A 14,105-nucleotide genomic window follows, 5' to 3' on the forward strand; every position below is an offset into this window, starting at 1 on the left:
TTATAATATTTATTAAAAATAAAATGCATCACTTTTTTATATAAACTCTCAACTGTGAATTATTTTTCCACTTAAGCAATTTATCCTAAACTTAATTTAATTTTGAGTTAATATAAACTTAGTATAGATTAATTGATATTGTCAAATAGAAACAATACTTGTATTTAATTTCTTATTTTCGACTAGAAATATTATTATATGACATTTCTTTCTAAACCGTTTTTTTCCTAATGAATGGAATGATAAGTGTAATCAAATCCTCAAATGGGAAAAAAAAATCTACTTATGCTTCACCACCAAGGGACTTCTAACATAGTGATACCCATCGGACCATGTCAACAACCCAAATACGTACCCTTGATCACCTGCAACTTTCCTCTCTGTTTTAAATGCGACTTCAAATTTCAACTCTTCGCCAATCTTCTTAAACGTCAATCTTGAAGGCTTAATCATGACCGTAACTCCGGCTGGCGATCGGACATGGGCTAAATATGTCCCCGGCATACCTACATTCTTGACCTTTCTTCTAATTGTGGCTGAACCCTTGAGTTCAGGGACTGTTATGGAAGGGTAGTTCAAGTCTGTCACACTGTTTGATTTCGGGCAAGAGAACGGCTTGTCTGAGAACAGTTGTATCATGGTCTTGTTGTAGCCTCGAGCACACAGGTAGTTCAAGTAATCTTCTACGTTTAAGTCGTAGACGAGACCGGGATCCATTGCACGGTTCGGTCTCACGTGTCCTGCACCGTAATCGAATGGGTCGCCTTTCTGTTGTCTGCATCTAGCATTGGATTCAACTTGTTGTCTCTCGTTCTCGCGGTGGTCATGATGGCGGATTTTAAAGCAGCAGGGCTCCAATCAGGGTGGAGAGTCTTGAGAAGGCCAATGATACCGGAAACATGGGGGCACGACATGGAAGTTCCCGACTCTGTGTTGAAGGGTATACGTCGTTTGTCGGATTCTTCTTCGGTTGGTCCCACTGCTTCCGAGTATGCAGCAACGATGCTTACTCCTGGTGCGGTTATATCCGGCTAAAAACCAGCATCAATTACATTAGATTATTTAATCAATGATGTGTGTAAACTTACAGTTATATCATTGCAAATTTACCTTGAGGATTGCTGGATCAATCACATTGGGGCCTCTAGAAGAGAAAGAAGCCATAAATGGTGCAGGCTCCGCGCCCAACTCTGTCTTAACCGGTGTTATATAAGCTGTAGGGTTCCTATCATATGATCAAATAAATAAATAAATAAATAAATAAATATATATATATATAGATGAATGATTTATTATGGAGGAAAAGCAATAAAAAGTGAAGTAGCTTGAAGAAGTAAGAAAGATACTTGGTTGAATTGATGTAAGCAAGAACTGTGAGACCATCGGTGAAATTCAAGTGAGTGGCCGGAAGCAAATGAGGATCTGCTATGATTTCGTTACCGCTTTTATCGTCGTTCGCGAGAATCAAACCGACCGCGCCTGCATGAAGAGCCTGCATTCCCTTATCAGTTCTTGCGTTTTCTCCGCGAAGACATACTAATATCTTCCCTTTAACCTTCTTGGGATCCAATGATCCTGCTTGACAGAGTATACTGCATGAAAAGAAAACATAATTTGTTAATCAAGTGATATCAGAGATATGCAGAGGTACAAGTCCAGAGTGCAGGACTAAGCTTACGCAACACTAGCCGAGACGTTGGCCGCTTTGGCCTGTTCGGCACTAATCAACGGATAATGAGTCCCCGGTTTCAATGTTGCATTTGCAAGGCTAACTCCCTGACAAAAGATATACAATAAGAACATGTGGCAAACCATGAAGAGATGTAATTAGTTATTAATGAGAGCACATAATTATCATACCTTGAGACGCAAATTATTTCCTAGCACGGCATAACTCGTAAAATCCCTATCTAGTGTGCTAGCACCAACAGTAAACATCCATGGGGCCAAGTTCTCCGCAGATCCTGGAGTAGGTCCAGAATTTCCGGCCGAAAAAACAACAGATATCCCTTTCTTGACAGCATGAAAGGCACCTATAGAAGTACCGTCTTCGAAAAACTCAGATGCACCGCCACCCAACGACACAGAAAGCACGTCCACACCGTCACTTATAGCAGCATCAAAGGCGGCAACGATGTCTGCCTCGAAACATTCGCTGCCATCAATGGGGGGCCAACACACTTTATATGCAGCAACACGGGCATAAGGTGAACCACCCTTTGCAGTGCCATTGCCATGACCAAAAACACTAGCACCACCAACGAAGTTACCGGCCGCCGTCGATAGAGTATGCGAACCATGGCCATCGTGGTCCCTCACAGTCTTGAAGGTTGCATTGAGTTTTTCGCTGACGGAAGCGAAGTAGCCTTTGTTGAAGTACTTGGCTCCGATCAGCTTCCTGAAAATTTTCACAAAGAATTCATTGAAGAAAGTTATCTTAGCTAACAAGTTTCAACTACGAGAAAATAAGATAAGAAGCCATTGGGCTGCATAAATAAGAGGTTAAAAAGGTGGAAACCAATTTATGAATTTCATGGTTAACTGTCAACATCAGTGGAGTGAGTGGAAAGAATCAGTGAGAAAATTCATAGTAAAAAAAATATACCTTTTTAGCTACTGCTTTTTGTTAAAAAGATATATTTATATTTTTATATCTTTTTCCTCAATTGTTACTTTCATCAATATATTATTGAAAAGGAAAAATCTGGGCCTTCACTTTATCCCTACAACAATCAATGATTAAAATACTTTTATCACTTTATAATTATCATACAAGTCATATTCAAATAAAACATAGATTTTCCTTTTTTTAAAAAAACCCTAAAAGCATGATTTTGCCCACTAAGAATCAAAAACAAATATGTCAACTGTCAATATAAAAAATAAATATGGGTTCAAATATATACGAAAATGTGTTGAGAAAATTTAAAAAAAAAATAAACATTTAAAAGTAGATTTTGATCATAATAAATAGTGTCAGAGATTAATGAACCCAGATATATGCTTACTTTAACTTCATTGTCAAGCATGTGGTAGGGAAATGCTAATAAATAAATAAATAAAGCAGGACAAAAAGGAATCACGTGTGAATAAACAAGGGATTACCAAGAATTTGTAAAGTCAATGAGATTCAGAGACCAATTAAAAGAAATAATAAACAAAGACACAAATGAATGCAATGATGATATAAAATTTAAAAGCAAGTAATTCTTTATACATATATATAAACTGAATGAATGCGGGATTCACATATGAATTCCACTATCAGTACACATACCCTAAAAAGAAGGGTCACACCACTTTAGAAAAACTTCAAAAAAAGGGGGGGCCTTTTTTCCTTTCAAAAGCTTTGCCACATTATTGAGGTTTAAATTGCATATATGAACATTGCTTTGAATAAATATATATTCCCTTAAAAAACACAACTATTTTCCCCAATTTAGCAATGAAATTGCAATTTGCAGAAAAGCTTTCAGTAATGAAGAATCAATATATTCTTAATCATATAGGTTGGTTTGAGGAAGTGATATTAACCTGTTACAATGAACAGGAACATCGGCACCACGCTGACAGGACCCTCGCCAACGAGCCGGGACCGGTCCCATTCCGTCATCACTAAAGCTCTTAGATTCAGGCCAGACACCTATACATCAGATACAACATTACAGGGGAAAGATGGAATTACATTTTAGCCGAAATTTGTCAAAACATGGTAGCCATTAACAAGCAAACAATGACACACATGATATAAGATAAAAAAGCATGTATTGTATAGTCAAATATCATTTGCTGTTGACCCTACCACTGTCATATCGATATAATGATCAAAACAAATGATCGAATTTATCTGCAGATTAACACCAAAAGGGTTTTTTTTTTGTCATTCAAACTAATCAATCTGCATTTTGCTTAATGATCAGTTGAAACTGTTTTGTTAATGATTAAGTCAAGACAATATCATAGTCAACTTGCAAGTGGCATATTTGATGAAATGATTCATTTTTAAACGTGTAAACATCAAATCAAAAGCCAAACTTCCATGCAAAATATGAATGACAATGGATTAACAAAATTGTCTCGAGAAAAACGGGAGAAAAAAAGATTCAAACTTTACCAGTATCAAGGTTTCCAATGATTGTATCTTCACCAAATCTTGCCTTCATCCAGAGAGAATCCAAAGGGACAATTCCATTTCTCTCCAATCTGAGAAAATCCCATGATCTTGTAGTGTGAAGCTTTCTTCCTTTGTTTAAAAATACCGAAACCACATTCGGGTGCTCTACATTGACAAATGATGAACATTGAGATATTATGAAAAAGAAAACAGAGCAAACAAAATTGAGGAACTTAAAAAAAAAAAACTCTTACTTGCAATCTGTGATGCTTCTTCTTCATTAAGGATGGCAGCAAAACCATTGATGTTCTTAGTATAGGAGTAGAAAATTCTCTCTTTAGCAGTTCCAGTACTGTGGAAGTAAATTGAAAGAAATGCTTTAAAAGGGGAGGAAAATGAGAACATTTTCATATAATCACCATATTACATACCTTCCCACAAATGAACCCAGCAATTCATAATGAGAATTCGTGACTTCATCAAGTTCAGCCGATGTGGGATTCGGACCATGAGCATGTCCTCCTAAGTACACTATGTAAGACTGCAAAACAGCACAAAAAGATCGAAACAAGTAGGTACATTTGAGAATATAAAGATTGAATCTTGAAAACAAAAACAAAGCCAGAAATAAGAATCAAATGAAAGGAAACAAAAAACTAATAATTGAACAAGCTTTACTCGCCTTTCTCAAAGCAGAAGTTGGAGTCTGCAAAAGAGCAAAAAGGAAGAGCGTTAGCAGCGAAGGAGAAAGCATTGAAGAAAGGCCCATTGCTTTGTTTGCTTTATAAAACCCGTTTCAGTCACTGATTCTTCTTTGTGAAAGAGAGAGTGTGAAGAAACTCTGCTCCCCCCCTGTTTTTAAACTCTGTTTTTGTAGCTTTTCTTTTGGAAACAAATTCTCCTCTTCCCTTTGCTAACGGATAGCTATGGAATTCCCCCATTTTTGCAAAGCAACTTTTTAGGAATGGATTGATTTATGAATTTATCCTTTAAGATTACGTTATATTTTGGGATTATTTTGTATTTATTTGTAACAGGTATGATATGGCTGTAAATTTATTATTGCCTTTTTTGTTGTTGTGAATAATGTCAAAATTAGTGGCCCCAATTCGGCAATTTAATGGGAAAACCTTTCCTTATTTTAATTAAAATTCAAATTAGTGGTTGAGTTAAGTAATTTAAATATATGTGCACAACGGGAGGGAATGAGTTCTGAAAAATATGATTAGAGAATTAAATTTAGTAATGCATTTGTTTTTATGTATGTAAAGTTTCTTGATGAAAATCCAAATTAGTAGGCAATGTGTTTTGAACTATGTATAAAATATTAATTAATAATTCATCAAATTTCAAATAATTTAATATTTTATTCGTGTTCCATTCAACTCTTTTCTTTTTCGTATTTGTTGATTGGTGACAACACTAACTTTAATGTTAGTTGTCTACCGTTGTATTCTTTATTTTCTATTTCTTTTCTATATTGTATCTTTATTTTATTTTGTTTTTTATTTTCAATAAGTCTTATAGTGTTGCACGTTTTCATCTGCTTTTATGGCACGTTTTTTTTTCATGTTTTTCGGTTATTTGGCTATTTTTTATTTATATTTTTTTCTAAGGGTTGATTTGGCATTGCCACGACTGATTAAGATGGTGCTTATCTGATGTCTTGTGATCTTCCTTGCTTTGGACCCTAGGATTGAATTTGAATACCCAATTTGCGTTCGTGGATAGCTTTTTACGCTACTCGAGTATGATTTGCAGTTTGTCGGTGGTCTTTCAATAGCTTGATCTCCTTTCATGGTTCGTTTGCCGATACGGCCAGATCTGTTTGTATCTATCATTGTGAGAGTTTCTTGGTTAGGTTTAATCTTTTCTTGAATAGTCCTTATGTGATCTTAAGTTACTAGTTTTGTATGATTATATGAAATTTTCCTAATTATGTGTTTAATTTACGATTGTGATTATAGATCTTTATTGTAATTTGAGATATTTCATATTTTGAATAAAATTAGTTGTTTCTATAAAAAATAATTTAATATTTTAGTCTTGTTTGACTATTTAAATTTTAAATTATCTGTTAAATTTTTTTAATAAAAAATATGAAAACTATCAAGTAGATAATGACTTTCTTATCACTAATGATTCCTTTTTTATTAACTAATGAATTTTAAATACTTTTGTTTTTATTTCTTTTAATCATATTATCCTTTAACATTTATTTTTATCAAGTAATTTAATTATATCAATTATTTAATTTTAAATAGAATACTAAATTATTATATAATTTAAATGTAAACTTAATTTATTTTTATTTAATTTTAAACTTAATTTTTAATTTATAAAATAATAAATTTTTTGAAAGTTATCAAATAATAATTAAATTACATAAAATCCACTTTATAATAATAATAATAATAAATAAATAAATAAATCAAAATCTTTTTATTAAAAACACACAGATTCCTATAGAAACTATTCACACCACAACCGTTTTTTACATTTTCATTTAAACTTTTTTAAATATATTTAATAATTTGATGAAGATAATCTGAATAAATTCTTTGAAGATGGCATACATATCTGCAAATTTGATAGAGATAATTAGTGCATCATCAATAGCACCATGATTTTATAAGAGTCCTACGAGTTTTCTTTTTCATTATTAATAAAATTTAGAAGAAACTACGTAATTAATCATCCAATATAACTTTAGTTTCAATTTAATCATTTAATTATTTTTTTTAAATTATCTCTAACGTTACGTTTTGGTTATCTGCTATTAAAAAATAAACCGAACAATTGATGTGACATTATCTTATGGTGACACATCAACATCACCTTTAATTTTTAACAACGAGTGATCAAAACGAAACCAAAACATAACTTTAGGTATAATTTTAACAAAATAGTAGTTAGGTGACCGAAATAGAACCAAAGTGATAATTGGGTGACTGAGTATATGATTTACCTAAAAGTTTATCATAAAAGAAAAATAAATAAATAAAAATTCTAAAAGGTATGTTTTGTTGGGTTTGGCACTATAAATAAAGGAAGAAGGCTAAAAAGTGTTTGCATCAGTGTTTTATATTTCTAAAAAGTGTTCGCATCATGGAAATAAATGAAGTTACATGTGAAATATTGAATCTTTCTTATTTGCCTAAAAAGTTTACATTTTGTTTTTCTTAATAGTTTGGGTTTTACATATTGTTCTTTATATTTAATTATTTTTTAATTAATATGATTAATCGCTTCTTGAATTTGGTATATATGTATGTGTGTGTAAGCCTTTTACAATAAAGAGTGCTTTTTTTTTAGTGTGAGAAGGGTGGGAGATGATGGAATTTTATGTTATAACCTATAATATAAGAAAAAAAAGATAAAATAATGTCATTATAAAAAATGGGTAAATTGCGCGTTTAGTACTTAAATTATCAGTTTTAGTACCTAAACTTTCATTTTTTTCAAAATCATACGTAATGTTTAGTTTATGATTCATTTTAGTATCTCGCCGTTAAAAACTTGATAGAACTTTTGCATGTGACATTTTATGGCATCATTCATCCCTTAACTATCTTTATACTCCTATTTTGGTCATTGAAATTTAATTTTTTTTAATTTGTTACTTGCCTTTCAAATTACTCCTAATCTAATCATTCTAACTTTCAAATTTAATTTTTTATTTTAATTATATATTAATAAAACAATAAAAAAATATCACATCACAAAATATTATTAATAAAATAAAATAGAGTGATTCAAACATGAGCAATTTGAAAGTTGAGAATTTATATTGAAAATTTTTAAATTTAACGATCAAAATAGAGTGAGAATATAATTAAGGGATGAATGATGTAATTTACCATAAAATGTCACGTGCAAAAGTTCCGTTAAATTTTTAACGGCAGGGTACTAAAATGAAACAAAAACTAAACATGAGGTATAATTTTAAAAAAATTGAAAGTTTAGGTACTAATATGAACTAAAACTGATAGTTTATGTACTAAATATGTAGTTTACCCTAAAAATTTAGAAGAAAACAATCAAGTAATGCGACATGTTACTCGTATTTATTATTTAATTATTTTTTGAGATTTATAAAATTTGGGTTTACGTTAGATTTAATAAATTGATTTTTAGGACTAAACTGCACGTTTTTGGGCTAAGTTTGAATATGTAAAGAGTTTAGGGACTAGCCCTATAAATATTCTATTTTTCTAATCAGTTGAAAAATAAAAATAGGGATTTGAGGTGGCTGATGGGATTGAACCTGTGACCTTAAGGACATGGGTACCCATGCCTTAGCCACTATAATTGGCTACTATATAAGTATATTTTTATAAATATGTTTTATTATAGTTTGGTTTTGGGTTAGAACCCAAAACAAAGCAAAAGAGCCCCAATTGAATAACCCAAAGCAACCCTCATCCTCAAGTCATCGACCACCGATTCTCCCTCTCCGGTCATCGTTGTAGGTTCCGACCCAACCAGTCAAACTAGCATCCTCCAGCGACCCCAATTCGGTCGTCGATCATCGTAATCGAGGAAGGAAACCCCATTTCGACACCACCATATTTTTTACTCGATTCGACCGCTCCAGCTGTCGGTGAGCCTTACGCTGGCTACCGTTACACTCCCTAGGCGATTCCAATAAGAACCCGACTGAGACCGTTGCCCAGTGTTGCGCTGTTGTAGTCCGTCGTTGGGAGTAAGCTTCATACGTTTTCTGGTTAATTTTTACTATGGTTTTGGCTTGATTTGATGATGAATTGGAACGTTTAGTGTGTTTGGTCTCTCGTAGAGTAATCGGTAGTCGCTCCAGACCTCGTCGTCGTTGCCACACGCCACCACGCGTCGTCGTCGTGCGCTTGGGGATCTCCCACGTCCAAAAAGCCTTCTAGACCAGTCCAGCCCAGCCTGAACTGGGTATGTTTGACCCAAACTGAGTTAACACGACCTGACTCATTGACTTTGACCCGACCCATTGACTTTGACTTTAACCAAAAAGTCAAATTTTCTAAAAAATCATATTTTATGTTTTTCGACGTACTGAGTTCGAATCCAAAGTTCGTTTTGCCAAATTCAAACTTGAAAACCTCCAAATTGACCCGTAAACCCGAACGTGCATATGTAAATTAAGTATTTATTTCAGTGCATCAAATTTTACTGAAGGCTCAAGGACTAATTATTGTTATCAAATATTTAAGGTACTAGTGGATCCCTGACTATTCCCCTGCTTGACCCGATTCCTCCCAATCTGTCTGTCAGCTCCAGCCCATGATTACTCGTACAGTTCTGTGACCTTGTTAAATATTCAGTTTAGATTATTACTCCGATTATAACACTGTTCTGTAATAACTTAGGTTCTCGTTCAGTCGAAGAGCCTAATGAAGCTGGTGTTCGATAGATCTCTCGGACTGATACTTTTTGTGAGGCGTGTTCCTTGCGTGCCACTCATATGTTTTAAATATCTGTTTGAAATACTATGTGCACATTATTGTTTTATCTGATTTGCAATATATCTATCTGTTTGACTTGATTCCGTATGATTTATCTAATTTAAAGTCTGATTTTTGATTACTAAAGTAACTCTGATTGTCTGATTCATATTCTCTGATTATTATTTTTACTGATAAATAAATATGTCTAAACTATGATTTCCTACTACCACTGATTACTGTCTGAATATTTTTCTCAGGGGTACTCTAGGATTTAATATGAAGTCCCTGCAGATTCAGCTCGGTCAAACTAGTAATTCCTTATATATGTTCAGACCAATCGAGCTGGTAATTCCTTATGGGCCTAAAGCAACTCTTGAGTGGGCTCCTAGGCCTAATGGGTCTAGTGGTAAGACCTTATGGACCTTAAGGTACTCCCTTAGGGTGGCACATTTTCTATGTGCATTGGGTAAGTCCTTATGGGCCTGAGGGAACTCCCCTCATGTGGGCACTTACAATTCGGTTAGGGTAAGATCTTATGGACCCAAGGTGCTCTCTTAGGTTGTCACTGATGCCCTTCAGGCCTAGGGTAAGTCCTTATGGATGCAATTCTGGGAAATTGTGTATGATGTTTGGTTAGAGAGCAATTTTGAAATTTTAAACTAAAAAACACTCTGACGTTTTCACAATTTGGAACTGAACTAATTTTGAAACCTCAGCCGATGTTTCATGACTTTATTGATGAACTGGTTTTGAAATCTAAATTGTATGTTTTATTTCTGCATTTTTGGAACACATTGAGCTCCCTAGCTCACTCCCCCAAATTTCTCTCTTTCATATACTTTTTGATAGGCGACACGTACCTGGCACTTAGAGGATCGACACATTTGTATTGTACATTTTGTTGTAATGTTTTTATCTTCGATTTGCCTTTATTTTGGGTGACATGTGCATATATTTTAAAAATGTTAGAATATTTTATTTTATTTAGTTTTTACGACTTTAATATTATTGAATTGAATTTTAATGTTATCAACTATATTTTCAAAGATATTATTTATTCGTAATATGGTTTTACATTATTGAAAAATGCTTTGGAAAATTGTATCGTAATCTACTAGATCTGGTTGTAACGCATAGGTCGGGTCTAAGGGGTTACAAATTTGGTATAGAGCTTTCGATTTTTAAAACCTCGGACTATGAGTGGCTCCAAACTAAAAATACGATTATAAAATGTTTTAAATAATAAGTCACGAAGGCCATGTCACCAAGTTTTTACGAGTTTAACTGTGTACGAGACTCCAAGTGTCAACCTAATCCTAGGCTTTATATTCCTGTAGTGAACCTCGAGATCCATAAAGATGGGTGTTAAGCGTGGTCGTCGACCTGGCCGTGGCCAAGGTCGAGCGACTAGATTTGCTGACCTGATAGATGAGATGGTGTAGATCCCCCACCTCCGATAGATAATCCTGCTCCTACGACCCCGACAGATCTGCCCCTGCCCCTGGTGTAGGTTTTACTACTCCAGTTAGAGGAGCGATCATTTCTGAGACCGAGCATGCTAGAGTAGTTCTAGATGAGAATCTCGGTAGATAGTTTCTCTAGTTGATTTAGGGAGCGGTCCGAGCTGCTGACGTTGCACCCGATGTTCCTATTTCTCAAACTTTTATTGCTAATGGAGTTAGGACCTTTAAAGGCCCTACTGGAGGAGCTCCGACTGAGGTTAAGGACTAGCTCTGTGATATCAAGCGATACATGATCAATTAGGATTAGACTCGCAGTAGCGTTATGGGAGATGTTTCTATGTTAGACGGGAATGTCCACACCTGGTTGGAGTCGATAGTGAGTAGTGTATTAGTTGATCGTCTGACCTGGGACTTCTTCATAGAGAGTTTTAGGAGTTGTTTTCTGGGAGAGTGTTATCTCGCACAGAGGTGACAGTAGTTTCAGGACTTGATTCAGTGAGAGATGACTGTTTCTGAATATGAGATTGAGTTCTTGAAGTTTTTGAAGTATGACTCTAGTTTGGTACCTACCGAGAGGGATAGGTGCTGAAAGTTTCCTCAGGGACTCAGATACGAGTTGTGTCGTTAGGTGGTTATGCATCAGGATGATGTATACAATGTCGTAGTCGAGAGTGCTAAAGATGCTAAAGAAGTCGAGGCTTCTGCACCTGATAAAGATATGGTAAATCGAGATTGATGTATGAGGCCTTCAGGTTAGTCTGAACCTTCCGCACGCCTCGATAAGAGGACTCGCACTACTACTTATTAGAGGAGTCATTCTGGTTCGAGGTCTGCATCACCTCTACCTCTATCTATTAGCCGAGGTGATTCTTCAGGTTTCACTACGATACCGATTTACGGGTACTATGGAAATCTACACGGGGGAGTGTGTCATATGAAAATGGGTACATGTTGTAGATGTGGATACAGTAAGCACTTTTTGAGAAATTGTCTGCATCCAGCCTCTGTCGATCGGACCCCCGCTCAGACTCATGCACAATTACAGGCTTCTGTTTAGACTCCCGCTAGGAATCACAGTCAGGGTAGGACTTCAAGATATGTTTCTAGGGTCAACAATAGAGCTTGATCGCATAGTAGAGGACCAGTTATTTCTGAGGCTCAACAACCTGCCCTTGTATAAGCTACCTGACGTTCTGGTGATCGAGTTGAGCCAGGGACTTCTGCAGATATAATTGTTGTTATTTCTATTCCATACCATGTATTTCTAACAAAGCCCTCCAATACCCTAGTTTCGTATCCTAAGACCCTCATATTTTTTAGTTAAGGTAACGAGACCCTTATTTCGCTCCGAGTCTAGCAAGATTTTCCATTATCGTCAATAGAGTAATTGCCCTTTATCCTCTGAAGGAACTATTGGAGATCTAGGTTCTGTTTCCTGTTTGAATCTGGTGAATTTCAAGGACGAAATCATTTTAAAGAGAGGATAATTGTCACACCCCAATTTCAAATTGTTTTAAAAAAATTTATAGATTTAATAAATTAATTTTTAGGACTAAACTATAAGTTTCTGAAAATTTTTGGGCCAAGTTGAATGTGTAGAGAATTCAGGGACCAACCCCATATATATTTCATTTTTATCAATTGAAAAATAAAATAGGGATTTGGTGACTGAGAGGGCATGAACCTGTGACCCTAGGATCATGGGTGCCCATGTCTTAGCCACTAGGCTAGGCTATTGTTTAAGTATATTTTTAATAAAATATATGTTTTATTATAGTTGGTTTTGGGTTAGAACCCAAAATAAAACTAGAGACCTCCAATTGAATAACTTGAAGAAACCTTGTCCTCAACCATCGACCATCGATTCACCCGCTCGTCCATGTTGCAGTCTTCCGACCCAATCAGTCAAACCAACATCATTCGATGACCTCTACCCAACTGTGGCGACCCCGTTCGGTCACCGATCATCGTAATCGATGGAGGAAAACCCATTTCGACATCGTCGTATTTTTACTCAATTCGACCGCTCCAACCATCGGTGAGCCTCACGCCAACAACCATTACTCCATAGGCGATTCTGAGCAGAACCTGATTGAGATCGCCCAGTGTTGCACTATCGTCGTCCGTCATTGGGGGTAAGCTTCGTATGTTTTCCAGTTAATTTTACCGTGGTTTTGGCTTGATTTGATGATGATTTGGATCATTTGGTGTGTTTGGTCTCTCGTGGAGTAATCGGCAGCCGCCCCACACCTCGTCGCCGTTTCCATGCACCGTTGTATGCGCGTGGGGCACTCCCACGCTCCAGGGAGCCTTCTAGATCGGTCCAGTCAGTCTAGACCAGCCTAGTCGGCTTGAACCATATCTATTTGACCCGAACCGAGTTAACATGACCTGACCTGTTAACTTTGACCCAACATGTTGACTTTGACCCGACCCATTAACTTGACTCGGCCGTGACTTTGATCAGAGTTGACCGTTGACTTTGACCAAAAAGTCAAATTTTACAAAAAAAATCATATTTTATGTTTCCCGATGTCCTAAGACCAAATTCGAAGTTCATTTTCCAAATTCGAACCCGAAATCCTCCAAATTGACCCATAAACCCAAACATGCATTTGTAAATTAAGTATTATTTCAGTGCATCAAATTTACTAAAAGGTTAAGGACTAATTAATGTTATTGAATATTTAAGGTACTCATGGATCCCTGACAGTTCGCCTGCTCGACCCAATCCTCCGACCTGTCCGTCAGTGCTAGCCCGTGATTACTCGCATAGTTTTGTGACCCTATTAAATATTCAATTTAGATTATTATTCCGATATAACCCTATTCAATAATAACTTAGGTTCTCGTTCAGTCGAAGAGCCTAGTGAAACCGGTGTTCGATAGATCTCCCGGACTGATACTTTTGCGAGGTGTGTTCCTTGTGTGCCACATAATTGTTTTAAATATCTGCTTGAAATACCATGTGCACATGATTGTTTTATCTGATGCATGTGTCTATCTGTTTGACTTGATTCAGTATGATTTATCTGATTTAAAGTCTGATTTCTGATTTACTAAAGTAAGTCTGATTATGATCATGTTCTC

The 14,105-nt window shown here is 35.5% G+C and overlaps 1 pseudogene; it reads right to left on the reverse strand.

The window, feature by feature from the left end:
* Nucleotides 1-250: 250 nt before the first annotated feature.
* On the reverse strand, nt 251-4,911 carry LOC120203603 (annotated as a pseudogene).
* Nucleotides 4,912-14,105: the final 9,194 nt, after the last annotated feature.

This window comes from Hibiscus syriacus, unplaced genomic scaffold, assembly GCF_006381635.1.
Source record: "Hibiscus syriacus cultivar Baekdansim isolate YM2019G1 unplaced genomic scaffold, ASM638163v2 tig00010141_pilon, whole genome shotgun sequence".
Lineage (NCBI taxonomy): Eukaryota > Viridiplantae > Streptophyta > Magnoliopsida > Malvales > Malvaceae > Hibiscus > Hibiscus syriacus.